The following is a 23,070-nucleotide window of genomic DNA, read 5'->3' on the forward strand; positions in this document are numbered from 1 at the left end:
GATGATATTCTTGATTCTTGAGGAGGAGTATGTTTTTGCTTTGTTGATACATTTGACTTTCTGAAGCTATGTGCATATTTCTCATGGTCTTGGACACAGAAAGACTCACGATGCTGGTCAGATAAAGAAAGTTACTTTGGGAGATCACAGTCATTTCTGCACCTAAAATATGGTTGTTCACACAAAAATTCAGCTTGGAAAGGGCTTTGTACTAATGAGTTGCATAAATATCAATTAAATAAGAAATGGGATATGCACAAGCTCATTGGAAATTATTCTGTGTAGGTTATCAGGAGAGGATCTGATGTTATTCTCCAATTTTTCCACTCAGATGCAGCTGCTGTGGCAGAGATGGCTGGATTGCTTCCCAAACATCCATTTACTCCTTTTCTCTTATTAACAGAAACCAAATTTTCCACTAGTCACCTTTCTTGTAGTAAAGACTTTATTTCTCAGCCTCCCTTGCAGGTAGACGTGGCTCCATGAAGGTGTTCAGCACAATGTGATTCAAGCAAAGGGTTTTGTGGGAATCCTGCTCTGACCACCTAAAGGGAAGCTGATTTTGTTGGGACCCTGCAGTTTTGCTCTCTCCTACTTCCTCCTTCTGCTGACCTGGAACCCATGCAGGATGGCTGGAGCTTCAGTGGTCATCTTGGACCATGAAGCAACCTTGAAGATGAAGGCTAACAATACACATAATGGAGCATAATGGCAGAGCTTGTGTCACTGAAGATGAGGAGTGACACTATACTACCTTTGGATTACCTACCTCTGGATTTCTTTTATGCAGGATGAAAATAAACTGTCTTGTTTAAGCTAGTGTCATTTTTTAGATAAATAGGACCTAATATTAACATATATACTTTATGATAATAAAGTATTGGTCTTATAAAAAATGTCAGACTGATAATCTAATACAAAGTAATAACTATAGATAGGGCCTGCCATAGGCAATAATACATTTAATTATGTTAGAGTTCCATCTAACACCTTCTGTATATATAGAAAAACATAAAAATATTTTTTTACTATATAAAGTCTGTAACTGCATATTTATTTTAAAATATTACAATTATAAGATGGTAGCTGATCTAAACTGCCGGCACAGGACTTAAGAATAAAGGAAATAATAACTCCTTTTAGGTCACAAAACATTTTCATGGTGATGTCATCTCAGTAACATCTCTGCCTAGGAGAGCTGATTCAATTTTCTTAACTGACGTTAACTAGACAGACCAAGAAAATAATATTACCAATTTTCCTCTAGTCCCTTTACCTTGGTAGCACTATGTTGTGAGACAAATTATCAAAATCAAAGTTGGCTAATACATACCTTAAGAAAAAAAATCTTACTTGAATTGTACAAAATTAAATTAAGGGGAAAATGTTATTCTCTGAACACTGCAATAAATTCAAGACGATAAAAATGAGGCCCTGTACATTGCCTTCTATTGAATTCTTGAGACTTTCACCTGTGTCCTTTTGGAGTCATTTTGTGGGCATAAATTATTTCGTGACTCATAAAATTATTTCATGACTCATGTATTAAGTAGATTTTGTGTTTAGAGTAGGCTTAAATACATTAGATTTTAGAAAGAAGAACTTATTGCTTTGTCTACAGTCACTTCCAGAATTGATTCCTACTGGATCGATTCCTTGCCTAAGCTTAACTATTCATGATTCAAAGTTTTATCAACATAGAAATACAGCTACTGATATCGCAAGCTCATTTTTACCTATTATTCAGTCTTCCTTTCCTTCCCTGTTTATTTACCTGTTATTTTGTACAGTCACTGGCTAAAGAGTAGGTATATGAAATCCGCTTTCTTTTCTTGAGAGAACATTTGATATCACAGAAGATGAGTAGATGAAAAACAAAAAAAATAAAACAAAAATACTTGACAAACTTGACCAAGTCTTTGCAAAACTGACAACATCCTCTTGCAACCAAACAAAATTGGAAATATCAGTGAGAATCTCCTTTCAAGTGGCATAAAATGGGGTTCATATTTGAAGATTTCTGTATGTTAGCTTCACTATAGTCCTAGGATTCTAGCATATATTACATACTATATAGGCCACAGTACAATATCCAGTAAATACTATAACAAGCTACAGTCTGGACACAGGAAATGACACATAATAGGTAGGAGAAATATTTCACTAAATGAATGGATAATTTACTTATTTATTTTTTTACCATTTTCAATTGAGAGAAATGAAAAAGGAAGCCATAAGTTATTGTGAATGTTCTAACCAGGTTTAAAACTTTTAGATCATCATTAATTCCCACAGGTTATGTAGAAGAAAAGAAATCCCGACGTTGTCAGGAACTGACAGCTTTAAGTATTTGGTGTGTGCAGTTTATCCATTCTCAGAGGGATGGGACTTCTTGTATGTGCAAGTCTGGCAACAGAAACGCCTGCTCCCAGGTCTTGTAAGAGTCACCCCATGGACTTGGGGTTCCTCAAAGACTTCTCAGTCTTGAGTTCCACAAGGCTTAAAGCCAGCAGCCAGCATTCTTAGTATTTCCCTGCAGTTTTATTCTCTGTAACCTCCCTGATGGAAAAAAAATGCCAATTTATGAGCTATCATTGGGATCTTGGTGGCAGGAACAGATGCCACCATCACTTCCCATTTATTCAATAAAGAAGCACCTAGGGGAAATGACTTCGGGCAGTGTGAATCAGCCAGTCACATTCGAAAGGGCTTGTTTATCCTATTATAAAGCTCCAGAGTCGCCTAGGTCAGAAGGTAATGAATATGGAAATCCAGTCTGAGGTACCTACTAGCTCTCTTCCTTCTATGGATGTCCCCAAAAGAGAGGAAAAGTAGTTAGAGATATTAGTTAATTTCTAAGTGAATTTATAAACACATCATTTATCTTGTTGTCCACTTATCAAAGGCCAAAGATAAATAGCTTTGTAGTCTCCAGTGCTGAGCCATGGGCATATATTTGCATATCTATGGGTTTATAATTACAGGCTCTTATAGCATATAATTAGCACATTCTGGCCCTTGGTGAGCTCTTTCTTCTCTGAACTCCATTAGCACTTGCAATTGCTATTCTATTTCTTTGGCATTTTCAATTGCTAATTTATAGTGCTGGCATATTAGACGAGGTGCTTCATCTAACCCTATTCTAGGAAAAACTACCTTGCATGCAATTGTCCCTTTTCATTTGCCCCACTTGACTTCAACCCAATTTAGTACTCTCACCCCCTTGGCCAAAGCTTCTCAGACCAGGATTGGGCCCCTGACTTTATAAACATGACCTGTATGGTTAATCGGGATCTAAAAGAAAAAAAGAAAAGAATAAAAAAGCTAGGCCAATTGGATTCTCCTATGGAATATGAAATAAAAGGGTGACAAAACAAATTATCAGCTGGTAGCATAATGGAAAGACACAGACATATAGAGGGTAGCTATAGCTGTGTCTACTAATTATAGAGCACCAGAGTGAAGCTCTACCAAGTATTGTTGCTAAAATGTCTAGAGGTTCCTTGAATCTAGAGTAATTGTCTGCATTCATTCTTTAAGGGGACTATTATGGCTCATGCTGTTGAATTTCTCTGCTGGTTCCCATATGACGTTAGCTGGATAATAAAAATAAACCACCATCTTCCACCCTATTCCTTTACAGGAGCTTAGGTCAGATCTCTCTTTTGCCATCAATAGAGTGAAAATAAAACAGGCACTTTGTTTTTACTATCTCTTTAGATCACCTCAACTAGACTATGCCACTAAAAGATAAAAGATTAAACCTTGGACCTGTATGTAATCCCATAGCACCTGAGAGCCTTCCTGTCTTTAGAATTCTGATATTTTGTTCATTATGAATTGTTTTGTATTAATTCTATTATCTAAAATATTGCATTAAAATGTCATCTTAATTATTGAGCTTTTGGTGCTCCCTTAAATTTTGTGCCTGATGTGTGTACCTCAGTTGCCTCACCTTAGCTCCAGCCCTGTATCAGAGACAATAAACGTTTAACACAATAATGATGATGACAGTGATGGTGATTGTAAATATTCATCTGCATAGGACATGAAGATACAGGTCAAAGAAATATGGCTCCCTTCTCTTAGAGGTAACAGTAAGAGTGACTCACACTTTATATTTTCTTTAAAGTGACTCATACTTTATTGAGTCCCTCCATTAAAGGGACTGCTCTCAGAGTCCTCAGGCAGTCTCAGGCAAGGCCCTTACCGCAATGTACTATTATATTTGAGTCACAGGGATCTTTCCTTTCTAGACTATCAGTTCATAGAGGATCAGGACAGAATCTCATTTACCTTTGTTTCCTCATAGCTTTCCTGAATATAAGAATGTATAAATAAAGTACTACCATAGAGTTGTGACAGAAAAGTGGTCAGTACATTTTATTCTCTCTTCCTGAGCTAGAACAAAAAGAGAGAACCTAAAATTCAATAGGAAGAATTTGGGTTATATGTTTGTATATCTTTGACTATAAAGCTCTCTGTTGTATACACTGATATTGACAAATCTGTAAACCAGTCAGATTCTCCAACTCTCATCCTTCTGTGGTCTTCTTTGGCTTCCCTAAATGGGAAGAGTGCATGTAGCCCCATGCTCCTACATAAGCGGGACTCAGAACCAAACTACATTAATAATAGCAGCTGGGATATTGAGGGCTTGGATCCCTAAGTACCGACTATATGACCTGATATAATTCAAAGAAAAAGGTCTTTTACTATTATAAGGGTGCCTCAAGCTCTTCTTTACAAATAATACTGTTTTTCTGGGCCAAGAATTTGGAGAAGTAAGCATGAGAGGATTAAATTCCAGGCCTGGGCTAATAGGTGTTAAGGCAGAATTTTGAGAAGTAATTTAGGAGATAAAAGAGAATACAGGATTAGGCTGCAAACAATGTGGCTCAACAAGTGAATTTGACATTATAATGATAAGGATTAAGGAAGAGGCTGACTTATCTTACACTTCTGTAAGCAGAAAAGTATTAGTCATTTGGTGAAAGTGCTGTTAGAAACTTAAAAGTATGATACAGAGATATCTGAGGAATGGATTGGTCTAGACAATTTGTAAAAACTCATTTATCCCCCTGATTCTACGCACCATCAGACTAGGCCCCCAAAGACTTCCACTGGGAACCTTGGAGTAGATACCTATTTGTACTATACTCACTTAACTATTCTAAAACTTAGCTTTCTCATTTTAGTGATATTAAAAAGCCTCCTCTATATATCAGCAAAGTCGTAAACTATAAAATAATACTTAGAAGTAAATTATTATGAAACGGTGAAGTGAGTGGAAAGAAACAGAGCTAGATTTGGATTCTGGCTCTTCCAAATTCTACCCTGTGTGACATTCTACTGTTTCTTTACTTCTCTGAGCCTTAGCATCCACATCTATAAAGTGGGAATTGTAATAGTGGCCTGAGGATGGCTGTGAGAAATAGAAAGAACGCTTGTAAAGCACCTAGCTCAGTGCATGACACGTGCTGTGAGATCACCAAATAGCATTATTTTTACTCTCAGGCACTCGGGATCACAGAAATGCATAGCCTCTGAGAATGTTGCTCCCCAATTAGGCAGTTCACATATTAGCAATGTAATGTGGATTCTCTTCAAGAGGATGGAACAAAGGAAGTAAAAATCAGTGATTTTTAGTATCACAAAAAACACTGCATAACGGTGCCTTCTAAGATGGGGTAAAAAGGGTTAAATATATGGTGATAGAAAGAAATTAACTATGGGCGGTAAACACACAACGCAATATATATATATATATATATAAAGACCTTTGCTCCTGACATTAAAAAGGTAATTGATCCTCTATCATAGCCCTGGAGGTTGATGCTAACTTTCCCTGGACTTCTCAAATATTTTCATTTTCTCTAAAGAGATATCATCCTTAACTCTAACCTTTAATTTGTGCCTGTACTTTTATAATGATTTGCTTTTCTGTATGGCTCACAGGTGTGGTGTCATATTAAATTGTTGGGTCATAAGTAATTTGTTATTAATGATGGCCTGTGTACCATTATCTATATATATTTGCTTTTTCAAAAATAGAAATTAAGATCGATTTACCATTTTCTCTCTATAAACATCACTCTCAATTATATTTTGCTATGTTTGCTTATTGAAGAGAAAAATGGCAGAGTAAGAGCTGCGCCACATGAAGTCATTTTGAAAGTTTTAAATTATTAAGGTGCTTTATTTCCTCAAAGAATTTTTAGGTTTCAGAAAAATTGCGCCCTCTCATGACAGTGAGTTATAAAAGGTTCATGGAGTGTTTTATTGAAATAAAAAGTTGAAAATCAATGACTTTAACAATAGTGATTGTAACTGGTATGTTTCCAAAGACTGAGATGACCGTCCCTTGGTATTGGGTGGGTGTCCAGCTACAGGAGTATTTTTGTAGAACTCTGAAAGATGTTGCAACAAATATTATCTGAGATGTACTGGGTCAGTATTATGGTCACGCTAGGCCTTTGAGAAATGGATTTGAATTATTTCAGGAATGTTCAATACATCTTATCATTGTGTTTATACTCTTGTATTTTTGTAAACTTAGTTTAAAAAAGTTTTTTTTTAAACTGAACTCAGGATATAATATGAATCTGCAAAAAAAAAAAAGCATGTTAGTAGTTATCTAGTATTTTGGTGAAATATAAATTTTTAAACAAAAGGAAATCACAGAAGAGAGATTTGACTACATAAAAAAAACCTCATAAAATAGTAGTAAGCCGGGGAAACATCTGCTCAAATATATTTATCAATATTTTAAAGCTGCTTCTACAACTCAATATGAAACCTCATAAACTTTCAAAAGAAAATAGACAAAGGTTATTAGCATCCAATCACAAAAGAGGAAATACAAATGACAACTAGACATACAAATATAAATGTTTAACCTCACTAAGAATAAAAGTAATGCAAATTAAATGATATATCCCCTTTGCCTGTTTAAAAATAATAAAAAATTTTTTAGAATTAATAAACCACAACTTAGTCGCAGTATAGTGAAATAGACCCTGATATTGCTGGTCTATGGAGTATAAAACCCCTTTACAACGTTTCAAAAAAGCAATTTGGCAATATAGTTCAGAAGTTTTAGAAGTAATCCTGTTCTTCGGTTCAGTAATTCTAACACTAGTATGCAATCCTAAGAAGAAAATAAAAAATGTAGACAAAGTTTTCCACAGAGAAAGTCACTGCCGTGTTATAAGAGCAAAACAGAAAAGATCAAAAGGAAACAATCAAAATGTCTAACAAAGAGACAAAGATCTAGAACATAAGATGTATTCATATGGTAGTTTATTATTTAGCTATTAAAGTTAACATTCCTAAAAAATTTTAATAGTATAGGAAGATGCTTTATTTATAATGTTGAATGAAATGAAGTATAAAATTGTATATGGGGCTATGGGAACACTGGGAGGTGAAAGCATCTAATTTTCTTACTGTTTTGAGTAAACCACATTATTGGTCAATGGCTAAGCTCTGCGTTGGCATCTTTTGGGTCAAGAACACACCCTGTCCATTCAGGTCTGGTTGGGGGGTGAACCACATGATCCTTTGAGGTTTGCCCCTTCAGCAGAGCTGTAGGCAGAGAATGATGCTCTGAGGTGAGCTGGGCATTCCATCGGTGTGATTAGGTTTGGTCTGTGGGGTAACTATCTACATCTCTATATTCTGAGCTAGTACTAGTCAAAGATGGTATGGAGAAAGAAAGCAAGACCATTCCCTTTGGAGAAAAGTTTGACAACAATGAAAGAGAGGAGTTTGAATGATAGTAAAATATGGGGAACATCACAAAGGCCCTCCAAAAGAAGGTTCAAATCTTAATATCACCCCACGGTTTCTTTCTGTTTATCATGGTATTAAAACATATCACAGAACAGAAACCCTATCTCTACAATAACCATTTTCTATTCTCAGGGGCTCCACGATTATATATATCTGTAACACCTAAACTAAAGGTTTCAAAATCTGATGAAGTCTTAAGTTTTAAAATTCATACATATGTGAGAATTTCTGAATAGGTTTAGCCAAATCATATTTTCTAAAATAGAATGCAAAATGTTAATTCAACTATATACTCCTGTATGCCAATTTTACTTTACTAACACAGACTCTATAGGAGAGAAAACCCCTTATGAATTCAACTGAAAGCTCAGCTTGAATATAATAGTAGTTCCCCAAAAGGAAAAATAATGTTCGAATATAATTCTTTATGTATCAACAGGAAGGATGAGGTGGCTTTATACTGAAGGTACATTATCCTCAATTTCATGCAGCTCTTACCATTTACTTTCCTAGGTCATTTATTGCAAGCAGGTTATAAAGACCGTCTGGTGGCCAGAAAGGAAGAATAAGCCACCTATAAGAAAAAGAGATTGCTGTAGCACTGTCTTGCTCTCCTTAGAGAGAACTCTTGGCTAAGAAGCACTTCCACTAGGATTTCAAAGTGAGACATAGACTAAAGACATAAATTCCCTGGAGTTGATGGTTCACACACTTTTAAATTCTACATATATTGATCCTTTCTTCCAAATCTATATTTTAAGAAGTTTCTGGTTTCTAGCAGGGTCTCATTCCTTCTTTCTCCATCAAGCCTTCTGAAGTACACCTGATTGCAGATTTTTCTTTTTTCTAAACTCTCATACAGTATATTCTTCATGATTGTTACTTGGTTTTGTACTCTGATGTATTTTAAATAATAATAACTTCTAATATATATATTGAGAACTTACTACAAGGCAGGGACTATGTACCATATGCATTATATGTCATATATCATGTAGTAATCTGCTCACTGATCCTAAAACATATATAATACTTTTAATCTGCAAGGATTAGTAATACCTTGCTTCTCTTCATATAGCTGCATTGTTAGCAGTAAGGCTAGGCTTTGAACTCAGGTTGTCCAGCTTCAAAGCCTGGGTGTGCAACCATTATGTTTTATTTTTTAAAACTCTTTTGCTGGCGTATACTTTCCCTCCAGGGTATAATAATATTTCTTAGTCATATTGGCAATTACAGCTCCTATTTTAATAAAACAAAGAGAGCCGGCTGTGAGTTCAACAATTTAGATTCTAGTTCTGGCCCCATTTCTTATAACCTGTATGATCTTGGACAATTTGTTTACGTCTGTGCCTCAGTTTCTCCCCCTGTGAGCAGGAATAGTGTCTACATATTAGGGTCTTATGAATATTGGAGGAAATTTTGCTTAAATAGCACATATCACAGTGCCTGACAGGTGCTCAGTAAATGTCATGACTACTTCAGGTATTTAAATATGAAAGCTGGCAATCAGTTGCCTGTCTCATACATACATGTTTGTTCACTTTTGTGGATGTGAATTCATTCTTAAGAGATAATTTCCTCTTATGATGACAAGATCACAATTCTGGTCATGCCCAGGGTTGCCAGATTTAGCAAAAAAAAGTACAGAATGCTCAGTTTAATTTGAATATTGGGTAAACAATGAATAATTTTGAATATAACTGTGCTAATATTACATAAAACACATTTATACTAAAAGCTTTTCATTGTCATTGTTCAAATTCACATTTAACTGTGTGTCATTATTTTATCTGGCAACCAGCTGACCCCCAAGCCTAGGGAGCTTCCCTACATGGCCAGGCTCAGTGCTTGGGCTTCTAGCATACACATTCACACTGTGTTGCAGTTTACTTCTTTACTCTGACTCTTTTTTTTGGTTTGCTGCATTCTTTTAAGTCAGCAAATGTGCTTAATTTATTTTTGTATTCCTACTTCTCAACACTAGATATCACTATATCTATGCCCAAATTCATACCTATACCCAAATCTATACATAAACATGTAAATATATAATTTTTAAAATAAAATTTGATTGGATGATATTCATATATTATTATGCTATTGCTTTTATTTTTAAATTTTACATTATTTAGTAGACATTCTTCCACATCAGTACACATAGTACCATCTACCTTTTCTCTAACAGTTGTAAAGACCCTCTTCATACATCAGTGGTGAGGTATAAACTGCTGAAGCTATGACCCAGAAATTCCACTTTTAGAAATTTGTTCTACAAAATTGAGTACAATAGGTATGCATATAATGTCACTGTCACATTGTTTGTAAAAGCAAAACACTGAAGAAAACTGTATGTTCAGTATTTAGCAATCATATAGGCATCAAAAACATCGCTGTGGAAGCAGATTTGATGACATGGAAAGATATTCACAACATGTTATTAAGTGCAGAACATAGGTTAAAATAGTATATATACAGCTTAATCCAATTTGGTAAGTAATAAAATATATAAAGTATGATCTCAATTTTATGTAAGAGATAATGCGAAAAAAAGTTTGGAAGCATATGCCAAGGAATTCGCTGAAAATCATTTCTGAGAAATACATTTACATAAAATTTTTATTTTCTCTCAATATTGCATGTTTTCTAAATGACTTTTAAATGACATTAAAAACTATTCATCATATAAGCTGAGGGATAAAAATCCATAAATCTGCATATGTAGTATAATGTCAATTTTATAAGAAGCATAACTGCAGGTCTGTGAGTATGTTTGGAAGAGTCACTGAAATGTTAACAGTGTTCTCTGGATACTGCAATTATCAGTAATTTTGATTTCTTTAATATTTTCCTGTATTTTTAAATTAGTTTTTAAAAATATTTTTTTCTACTCCAGAGGACTGTTAGGGATGTGTGGGTCTTATTCAATTCAGCTGCGAAGATCTACAGATTCTCAAACAACTCAGAGATAGGAAATACATATTTTCCCACCTTAGGGGTATTTTTTTAAAAATAATGAACAACTTTTATTTCTATGTAAGGCATAGGTACTAACAAGGTGTTATAAGAGTGGTAACGCAGCTTTGTGAATAATTGCTTATGAGTAACAGGATGGCTTAACTGACATCACCATATTGGCTATTTAAATTTGTCAGAATCTTACATCTTCATTTATGCAAATATATTCATTTACTAAGAAGATTTTATTTAAGGTTTAGTCTACTTCAGAGAAATTATGTGCTAGCTAAAATCCTTTTATAGAAATGACAATTGAGACAAATTTATAGCAATTGTAGTCTTTTTTTTTTTTTACTAATGTATCTACTCATTCATTTAACATATATTTATGCACTTAGAAAACATACAGAGAGGCTATGAACATGGGAGAAAAACATAAGCTTTCAGGCTGTAAGATCTGGGTTTAAATACTGTTCTGCTATTACTTAGCTGTGTGACTCCAGGAAATTACTTAAATTGTCTGAATCTTGGCTGCCTTAGTTAGAAAATTGTTTACCTTAAGACCTATTTTATAGAATTGCTATGATATTAAATGAGATGCAATATGCAAGCTTTAGCAAATCACTGCCATATGGTAGCACTCAGTAAATAACTTTTTATGTGTTGTTTCTATGTACTATTCTAGGTGATGCGGAAGATAAAAATCTGATCCAGATGTAGAATCTTCCTTCAACTACTTTGTCTTAGAGAGAGAGTTAGTTTAGTAAAATAAGGCTAAAACTGGTTAAATGTAATGGGAGAGGGAAGGTAGAGTGTCTTGAGAATTCAAATGAAGTAGAAATGATATCCATCAGAGAGAATTAGGGAGATTCTTATAAGGAGGTGTCACTGGAGCTGGACCATAAAATATGGGTAGAATTTTAACATGTAAAATGAAGATAAAGATGGCTGCGGGAAGCATATATTTGGCCAAGACTGTTGCAAGAACAGGCAACCAGTTAATTATCTGATTGAGTTGGTTGGAGTATGGGGGCATGAAGGGAAGAAGAAGAAGATAGGTCTGAACATATGGCAATACACAACATATGAACCCATTTATAGCAGAGCTTCTATTTTAATAGACAAAATAAACTCCCTCAAATTTGGGGGATATTAAGTACATTATGTGTATTTGAAAAATTTTATGAATATTTAACCTCCTAAGTGGTAACACATTTTAGAAATACACAGGCCAAGTTTAAGTCACAACTCTACTACATATTAGCTGTGAAAATTTAGACAAGTTATTTAATCTTTAGGCTTTCAGTCCTATACAATTTTAATAGACATGAAGGACTATTGTGAAAATTAATAAAACAAAAGTATCCAAATGACTTATCAGAATGCTAGTCATTGGCAGGACTCAGCCAATATTAATCATACTCCCTGCAGTCTCCAGACTATTCTCACCATTTCCCAAACTCCACTTCCTCCCTACAAAACACATTTCGAGACAATCATACTTTTGCCCCTTCTGTCCATGCTCTGGGGAGCTTTAAATAAGAGAGCTCTCCTTGTATACTGTTGGCCAACGTATTTCCAGCAGGTTGAGTACTACTTGTAGGAAAAATTATAGACTCTGTATCATCTCAGATTCTCAATCTGTTAAGTGGGTATAGCAACATTTCTCTGCTCATTTTGTATGGTGTCCAGGGAACTAAATGAGAAATAGGAAAATATTGTCCAGTACTAGACAGCTATAAGGGTTTACTAATACTATTATAAATTCAGAGCAAGGCCTCACTAACTGACTTTGAAATCTCGGGCTATCCCATTTATTTCAGCTGTTTCATTCTGCCTTCTTCGCCTGTCTTAAGATGGTAAATGAGACTTTAGAAAAAGGTTAGGAGTGGAAAAAAAATAAAACAAAGTACCAGGCTCCAACGGATCAGTTGACAGCATTTCCATTAGTCTCCATGAGAAAGGACTCACATTGTTTTACTTCAAGGTCGATATTTAAACACATCTAGGTGAGGGTTGACGTTTAAGTGTTTACACAGAAGCACATAAAATCACTAGGACTGCTAAATTTTTTCAATGAGGACTTAAAATGTTCATTAAGGTATCAAGAACTGAACCCTTGCCTCAAACTGTACCATCTAGGAAGCCTCACTTCTTCCTGAGAAAAGGTGACTGCCTACCTTGAATAGGTTGTAAATGTTGCTGGTAGGATATAAAACTAGTTTTACCCATACGAACAAAAGAAAAACCAAAGACTAACTTGAATTACAGAGAAGATTCCAGAAATCTTAAAGCTAAGAATGCTACCCATGTGTTATAGCAAAAAGAGTCCAACTTTGGGGTTAATTTCAATCCTGATGTTATGTATCTGCTGCATGACCTTTAATAGCCAGACTAATCGTGTTTCGATCCAGCTTTGCAAATTACTAGATCCCCACTGCCTGCATATTCAACATTTCCAAAAACAGAATCTTGACGTTTGTCCCCAATTGCCTGCCCGTAGCCTTGTCCTTCTTAGTAATAACATCTCTACTCTGTAGTTGCTCAGGCTACAAACTCTGGTGTCAGCTCCCCTGTAGTTTAAAGATACTGCTCTACTGTCTTCTATATGTATTCGATCTGACAAGAAACCTACTTTTATTATGTTTCTCCCTTTATAATGTCTTTGGGCTTGGTTGAGATTCTCGGACCAATATGATTATAATTTTCAATAAATGTTAAAAAAATTCTGACTATTCGGTACTTCAAGTCTGCTTATTCTGGTGCCATAGGAACTAGAAATTTAAAAAAGAATCCGCTCTCTGTGTTTCATCTGAATAGGTTGTATTGCTATGCCTTAAAACTCATAATTCTTTCTTCTGCAGTGTCTCTTATGATATTAATTTTCACTTCAGATACTATATTTTCATTACTCAATGTTTAATGTGGCTTTATTTCATATCTCCCATTTTTCTCCTGTTCATTTATATTTCTTTTCCTAGTTTTCAAGAGATTGACATATTTTAATATGTCTGCTAGTTACATCATCTCTATCATTTCTGGGACTATTTCTGTTGGTCATTTTTTCTTTTAATTATAGATATTTTCCTATGGTAGGGAAGGTTGAGGACAAACATCAAGAGTTTGTTTTTGGAAATGTTAAATGTGCGATATCTGTAAGGCAACCTAACTGAGGTGTTGATTATGCAGTGGACATCTAGGCATTTATCTTAGAGAAACATATAATGAAGAGATAGGGTCAGAAAGATTGCACAAGCATTATTTGTAATAAGAAAATCTTAGAGACAACCTACATATCCAATGATAGGAATGTAGTTAAGTAAATTATGGTTCTTCTATATTATACAGCTACTAAAAATATGTTTTTGAAGATAAAACATGAGAAAATGCTCGTTATAATGTTAAGTTAAAAAGAAAAAAACCCACTATGTATAGTATGGTCCAAATTTTATAAACAAATATACATAGAAAAACCCCTCAATAATAGAACAAATAGTAATAATGATTATCTTTCTGTGTAAAATAGTAATTTTTATTAACTTGTCTTTATATTTTTGTTATTGTATAACTTTTCTAAAAATAGATATTACTTTACAATTAGCGAAAATAATAAAATAAGATAGAACTTACTGAAAAGAAATAAATAAAGAGAGGTATAAGACATAAAAAGGGCAATAGGTATAGAGATAAATATTAAAAAGGTAGGTTGTCTGAGGAAAGTGTTTTAAAGCAGTATATTTAAAATATTTTTTACTCAGATAGACCTTGCATCATTATCTAGTTTAATTAAATTATCTAGAAGTAAAGAATGAAAAATGCAACAAAATTTATGAAATTTATGTCTATAATATATGAGAATATAAGTTTTCAGAATGTAATAACGGTATCCCACAATTTTCTTATATTTTTAAGAGAATTATTATTAATATGGTAATCTCACCCACAGCAGCTAAATGATATAGGAGATAGCAGGAAGTCACTCAGGAATTATGATGCCGTTACAAATAATTTTGAAATTATACATCCACATGTGGACAATTAGGAATCAACTATCTTCTGTCTACTATTAGTTTATTGATATGTGGGTGTGAAAACAAACTCCCAGAAAAGTAGGCCACGTGTACTTGTCTTGAGTCATAATATACACCTTGTTTCAATATCATACGGATAAGGATCAGAAATAATATGCACATTGTGTTGTGATAATTATTAACTTGCGGTGTAAGGGAATAGGGTCAATTAATGGTTGATTGCTTCTACAGTAATCCCTACAAAATTTTCCATTGCCTATCATTTATCCTTTTTTGCCTCAACCAGCCCTGAAGACCAAGAATGAACTCATTCTATTAAAACATAATACAGCATTGATTAAACAATAGTTATAGATGTACAATAACCATCTTCCATAAAATTATAAGGCCTAGTTTTATGTGTTTATGTCTGGCTAATTTATGAGGTACATAGGAAATAATAAATATCTATAAAAGATAATTTTAAAATCCTCATTACTGCTTCATTTTTTTCAACATTAAATTTATTTCCTTGACAGCAAACAGCAGCTTAATATGTTTCCCAATATATATTCGGATATCTTCCTTTAATTAATATTTATCAACTTCTCCATTAGCATATCCACTTTATTTCTAACAGGATAGCTCTGCCATGCCTCACAGTTTATGTAAGTAAACCCAAATGGTTGTGCAGAGCAACCATCAATGAAGAGAAAATTCCCCTTGAAGCTTCTAGTTAGTGGTATATCCTTCATCTGTCTCACTAGTTTTGCCCTGCTTCCCCTTTCCCATTATTACACTTCACTTCAAAAGAGGCAGCTACACTGAAGAAATCAGGCATTTTGCACAGAGCAAAACAGATAACTCAGAGACATTGCTGATAAATCTTTGATTTGTTTGTTTTGTAATGCACTTTATAAAGGTTACAAGGAGTCTGATGTCATGTTTTGCAGAGTCTTTTTTTAAGGGAAAGACTACATGGTGTTAGTTGTTTAGAGCTCCTTATGAATAAAATAGGACAAAATTAAGAAATTATCCGGAGGATAATTGTATTTAGCCACAGAGGCCAGACTGATAGACTATTTTGTTGTTGTTGCTGTTTTTGTTGTTTGTTTATTTTTATCATATTTGGCTCCACTGAATCCTACATTATATTGTCAGTGCAGGTGGTACTAGATATTTGTCGCAGTCAAAAAAGTAAAGGTTCTTGATAAAGCATTAAATGTATGACTTTCTGTAATGAAATGGTCTAATGTGCCCTGCAAGATAAATAAGTTGAAAAATGTATATGTATGAAGATCGCTTTTGAGCAGCTAACATTGCTGGTTACATTTCCATTCCATTCAGGATGTTGACCAAAAAATGACTTTATTCGTGGAGTAGCTCATCTTAAATCTTTGTTTTAAATAACATTAATAATAACTAACATTTATTGAGCACTTACTTTTTTCTAAGCACTTCACATGTATTAACTCAGTTTACTGTCACAATAAATCTATGAGATGGAAAGGATTATTCCATTATTCCATTGCATTCCAAGGCAAAGGGTAGTTACATAATTTACCCCAGGTCACTCTGCTAGGAAGTGATCACAGTGGGACCCTGAGCAGGATGGCTCCGGGGCCCACACACCTATTCACTCCGCTACAGTGATCCTCCCTCTAAAGCAAGGGCCAGTTGTCTGTGTAGGGCACACCCAGTTCTTTTCTACCATTCTCGGTTAAAGGCATTAAAGAAAATATGTCTTTCTTCTGTCAGAAGAAACTTCCAATTCATCAAGAAATGGTTTCAAGTCATAAATATAAGTTAAAAAGAAGAGTCTAGAACATGCTCAGACTTTAATGTGATAGGCAGTGTCATCCAATCCTTTGAAAGCCTGTCCCTGATGGAGACCTAAACCTTGAACTATTATTAAGAATTGTTTTTATAACACGGAATTAATAACTCACAGGTTCGTGTAATTTAGCTCGTGCTTCTCAAACTTGGGTACTCATATGCACGCTGGGATCTGTGGTATTTGACAGGGACTGAGTATCCCCAGTAAAATTCTATCTGGTGGGTCAACTTCACTTTAAGATTTTGGTTAAAAATAAATTAATTCCTAATCAAAATATTTTCACATTAAAGCAAACAAGGATATTTCCCAAACTTTTTTGAGAAAATACAAGATTTTGTGTGTTTCATGCTTACACAGAAAGCTTCACGTTTTACCTCAGGCCTTAATGAGAACAAGCTAATTTTTCAAGGCCTAAGGGTATGTGGTAGAAACATTTGAGAAACAGTGGGTGGTTTAGCCTCCAACCAGTTCTGAGTTTCAAAGTTAAACACCAAAGGAAAAAAATCAGCAACTGTGGCAAATACTTATTCTGTTCCTGATAGATTATTTTGTAGGTGATAAAAAGTGTACAAATGGTCAGTAGTAACTTAGCCTGACTAAAGCAGGCCTGATCCTCCTAAAGAATATTAGCTGTTGAATCTAACTCAAAAGCGTAGCTCAGAGTTCTCCATTCCTCTTCTCTTCCACTGCTGCCCCTTCTTTAGTCTCTGGTGCCATAATCTTTCCCCTCTTTCTCCAAATGTTGCTCTACTCCAAACAGGAATTAGAGAGGTTTTTTTAAAAACATAAATCAGATCATTTCACTCTCCCGGTTAGTACTCTTTAATGGATTCTCAATGCACTTTAAATTAAACCTACACTTTTTCATCATTACCTACAAAATCCTATGTCCTCTGGCTCCCGACTCGTTCTTCAAACTAATTTTCTACCATGCTTCCATTAGGCTCATTTCTTTCCTGCCAAGCTGGACTTTCTTATGTTCCTGGGACATGCTAAATTTATTCCTGCCTCAGTTATTTTAGCCTTGCTATTTCCTCTTCCTGGAATGTTCTTTCTCTGATCTTTATATTACTACTTTTTTTTTTTCTTTTAATTCATATTCCGGTTCATACACTGCCTCCCCAGAGAGGCATTCTCTGATTATCCTACTCAATATTGTTCTCTTTCCCAATCACTGCTTATCATGTTATCCTTTTATTTCCTTTATAGCACTTATCACTATCTGAACTTACCTCACTTATCTATACAGCTCTTTTTAAATTCTAGAATGTACACTCCACGAGGACAGGGACCTTATCTGGTTTGTTCACCACTATAACTCTCTTGCTAATAACTGCGCTTGACACATAGTAGAAACTGAATATTCACTGAATGAGTAAATGAGTAAATTAATGAAAGAAAGAGACAAAAAACTGGCATACATTTTAGATATTATATCCAGTAAGCCAATGTTCTGTAATTAAGGGAGGATAGAGTTGAGGCAGACTCTGGTCTAATGGGTTCATATTTATTTAGTAAATAAGGGAATCAAACTGGTGAGTATCAAAGTCACAATTCGGATGGTCCTTGAAAGTTTCTGGAGACAAGAGATCTTTCTTGAGAGTTTATTTAGGTTTTGCTTTTTGATCAAATTATGTGAGGGGACATTATATAGAGTCAGTCAGAAAGACACCTGGGTGTCCTAAATTCAGGGTCAGGTGAACTTGGTTTCTATCACCGGAAAATATATCACTCGCAGCTATAGTTAAGTCCCTGGCCTTTTTAAATGACATTTATTACATTCATAACTAAGAAACTGTCCTCATATCTTAAAAGAGCAGTTTTACTTTGCATCCCCAATTTATTTTTGGTGTCATTTTAGTGCCGATGATTTGTTTGTATATCCTGAGAATATTTAGCCAGATGGTGAGAGTATGTGGTTTGTATCTCTTGTGAGTGACCAGGGAAGATTTAGTCCAGCAGAGATAGAATCCATAGTCATAGGTAAAATACAAAGTAAGTACTGCTCATAGATGATCATTGATTGTAGTTTTTTGTAATTGTTACCTTTTTACTCCATCCCTCCACTCCCAAGCCCACTCTCACCCCCTCAAAAAAGAAAGTGAACATTAGTTTAGAGTAATAGAAAGAGCATTGGATTGGATGTCTGAGGACATAGGTTCTAAATCTGATTCTACCTCTCACATATTGGGACTTAGAGTTAGCAAATCATGCTGGGCCTTGTGTTCCTTACCCTCCAAATGGAGGAAGATTAGACTCTATATTCATATATGGTCCTTCCAACTGTGATAGTCTATAATTCCTTGTACCAAAAAAAAAAAAAAAAAAATCTCAGCATCATTATTACCTTTTTTTTCTCCAAAAATCAGAGACCAGAGTATTTACATCAATAATAATTTTAATTTATAGAGACTCAATAGGCTTGCTACTAAGAGAATTTTACCCAAGGCCTTTTGTTTATGCTCCCTTTCTTTAAATCAATGGAAAAACAAAATTCCCTAGTTTACTCAGATATATATTCCCTTAAATAGTAAGAAAGAGATTTTTAAAAATTCCAGTCATCATTTTAATAAAATTTATTTTAAAAATTCTATTTCCTAAAAAAATGTGAATATTAATCAAGAAAACAGAGATATTTCTTACAAGAGAGTATGGTATTATGAGCATATGGAATAAAAGACTGCCAATTTTATATAATTTTATAGGTTGTTAAAGCTTCCTATTTTTACAGAAATGTTTCCTCATCAGCCTAACTCCCATCATTAGAGATTCAGTCCCTTAATTTATTGTTTTAGGAAAATAGAAAGTAGATCTCAAATATGCACTACTGATATGTTAGTATTTAATATTAAATAATAATTTTATATAGCTATTTAAAGATGACTACTTTTATACACATCATCACATGAAAAACTCATAATTCCATTAGGAAATTAAAAGATTCTTTATCCCAAATTTGTAATTGAGAAAATTAAGACTCTGAGAGATTAAATGACTTTTTCAGGGTCATCTAGATAGTAAGTAGTAGGACTAGGATTAGAACCCAGTTTCCTGACATAAGCTCAGTCCTCTTTATCCAATATTTCTCTGTGAAAAGAGAATGTATGAGTCAGGATGGGGGTGCAGGGATGAAGCCTTTGAAGGTAGACAGACTGGAATTCAAATTTTGATTCTCCTATTTGTTTGCTGTATGATATGAAGAAATTACTTAAACTCATTTTGTTGTATGTGAAAATCAAGAATAAGAATATCATATAAATAATATAGGGGTGATAATATACATGAAAGCACTTAGTGTTCATAGTGCATAGTAGTATTCTCTGTGTTTCTACTACCCTATATTTTTAATCTTACAACTAGGTTGCATATGAGAGAAAAGATAGGAATATAAAGATAATTTAAAGGGAAGTACCATTTTTCTTTATGAGCCTTACATTTCAAACTGTAATAGTTGTTTCCATTTTATTCTAGTTCACATTCTTCCTTGAGTATGCATGGGCTATCCCCTACCACGAATGCCCTTCCTGATCTCTCGACTCTCTGATAAATGCCTACACATTTTTTCAAGCTCAATCTCCAGAGTTATTACCTCTTTAAAACTTTCTCTGATGCCATGGGTTGTTCCTATGACATTCATGTTAAACTCAGATTCACTTATGAATATTTACTAAGTGCCTCCTGTGGTGCTAAGGAAACTCTGCTAGGGCTACATGAGAGAACTTCATAGAATTGATCTAATTTTGTTTGTTTCTGTTAGTAGCTCCCACGCATTGGGCTTTTATAGACCTTTTACTTTTAAAAAGTGAGGACTGATGTAAAGTGGCCAAATTTTTAATTTTTCTAACAATATAATAAAGTGAGTGCCTGCCATTCGCCACCACAAAAGAAATGCTATTTGACACCAAAGTCTAAAATCTTAGGATGAAAAAAATTAATAGATTAGGTCTTACAGAAAACTTCATGGAGGGGGTCTGCATGATCAGACAATGGGCATTGGGGATTCACTCATTTCAATATATTTTTGTCCCAATTTGATAGTTCTTAGAGATGTTTTTCCTCATTTAATTTTGCATTCTTAGAGCAGTGTTCACTGTCAAGTAGAAAGTATTCAATAAATATTTATGAGTGAGGCAGTGAATTTGCTTCTGAGCAAATACCTCTGAGATCCATGGTAATATCTACAGCGCAAAGCACCTGTGAGAGGACCCAGCAGCAGAGAGAAAATGGGAAAGGTAGGTATGTGTGTGTGTGTAAATTGATACAATTTATTTCACGAGTTTTACAGGCACCAGTCATTTAGAAGACATTATGCAAAGTTGTAAGTGAGATAGTTTTGCCAGAGAATAATGGAGGGGCAAAAGTAAGATACTGAGGCATATTATAAGAAGAAATGGACTCTCTTTCTGGGACACCATCTAAAATATTCCATGTGACATCTTAGGTGGATTAAAAATTGCAAGTATAGCTACAGTAAAAATATAATATTCATTTAACATTCTTTGTGTGTTAGGTACCACTATAAGTTTTTTGTATGCGTTATCTCATTTAATCATTAAAACAACCTGTTGAGGTAGGTGTGATTACTATTCCCATTATACAGATAAAGAAACTGAAGCTTGCAGTGGTTAAATGATTTGCCCAGCTTCACACAGTTAGCCAGTGGTAGAAGTAGGTCTTAACCTTGATATAGTTATCTTTAGAACTTACCAAAACTCTTAGGTCCTATTCATTTAAAAATGAGGGGAAAATTTAAATGTTTCCTCCAAGCCAGGATTTTAAACCTGGCTGGGTAGTTTAAAAGCTGTGTGACCATAAGCAAGTTGCTTAACCTCACTGAGCTTCTAAGTGCCTCCTACATCTCTAAGTGCCTTCTACATCTCTAAAATGGAGATGAAAGCCTTTCTTTCTGTATTTTGGGAGGATTAAATGGAGAGTGTATGTAAAATAGTTAGCAAAGGGTGTGGATTATGAAGGGGATTTAATACATGTTAATTCACTATGGGGCCTACTAAGAAAGTATTCTCAAATTAAAATCATATTAAATATTAGAGATAGGATGAGAGCAAATAGGTCATTCCTCCGGTGAATAAAGGTACCTATATTTGCACAATTTTTTAGAGAGCCATGAGGATTATCTTTGCTGCCTCACCCTCATTTCAATTAAGAACATAGAGATTAGACTTTTCAGCAGGGTGATGTTTATATTTGATTTATACCACAGATGCACATTTGCAGCATCTCAACATTCCATTCCTTGGCTAAAGATGTAACAAGCTACTTCAGCAAACCTGAAATTGCAAGATAAATGGAAAATGCTTAATCATTTAAAAAGAAATAGCAAAGGAAAGAAAAGACCAAAGCATACATGGATACCAGTGAGGAAATTAAACCAGCAGGAAGTCTCTTCTATTTTTTTAGAGGCTGACAAATGGCTTCATTAGACAGGATATAAAATCAAAAGGGTTCATCTCTAGTATTTACACACAAACGCATTTAGAAAAAAGTGTGTATACCTACACATAATCTCATTTTGGGTAAAAGTATTGTTCACTGAGAAAAGCGAGTTTAGAGCAGTATGTGAAATATGAACTTATTTTGTAAAAACAATGTCGAGCCCCATCTATATCTGAGTATGCATTCGTACAGGTTTGTATGAATGTGGAAAAGGTATGAAAAGTTCATGCCAGGATGTCACATTGGGAACCTCAAGACTGGTTGCACTGTAGGAAGTTTGGGGACGTTTTGTTTCTTGAATATCTTTGCATTATTTTACTGACTGAAATGAGCATATAGTACTTTGAAAAAAAAATTAAAGATAAAAAAGGAAAAAATGTACATTTCTTATTATTCATCTCTCCATTCATTCATTAATTTATTAATTATCCAATATTTATTGAATCCTTAATAGTGATGATTAAGTAAACTAAATTAGTCTTCTCTGTGAACAGTCAGATCTGATTTTTTTCAGAGGTGTGCTGACTAAAAATGGTTTTACTTTGTGGGATTAGCAATATGATTCATGCTCTGTCCTAAAATTCTGACCTGTTCGTCTTTGGGATTAACAAGATATGTTAAATTCAAACCATTTGTAGTTAATTTCGCTCCTTTGACTCCCCAATTCCATTAAATTGTGGGTCGCCATTGATGGCAAGAGCCAAGATTTAGAGTCAAAAAACAAGGGTTTCAGTCCTCTTTTATTCACCAGATACATAATATTGGTGGGCTAATTCCTTCCATTTGAATCCCAGCACCATCTTCTCTCCTCAGCTAATAATGCCTATCTTACAGTATGGCTATAAAGCTCAAATAGGATCAGATGTTGAAAGTCTTAAAAAATTGCAAAGTGACAGGTAAGTGTATATTACTATTTCTCTCCAAAGAATTTGTGATTTTGCTTCCTAACAGAGAACAATGACACACATTTACAAGTATTTGCAGATTTCCACTGGATGCAAGACTATCATAGAAAGTTTG

At 34.4% G+C, this 23,070-nt stretch overlaps 1 protein-coding gene across 4 annotated transcripts in view; it reads right to left on the reverse strand.

The window, feature by feature from the left end:
• DLG2 (discs large MAGUK scaffold protein 2) overlaps positions 1 to 23,070 on the reverse strand; it is a 1,673,246-nt gene that overhangs the window by 383,000 nt on the left and 1,267,176 nt on the right. The window lies entirely within an intron of this gene.

This window comes from Pteropus medius, unplaced genomic scaffold (genome assembly GCF_902729225.1).
Source record: "Pteropus medius unplaced genomic scaffold, Ma_sr-lr_union100, whole genome shotgun sequence".
Classification (NCBI taxonomy): domain Eukaryota; kingdom Metazoa; phylum Chordata; class Mammalia; order Chiroptera; family Pteropodidae; genus Pteropus; species Pteropus medius.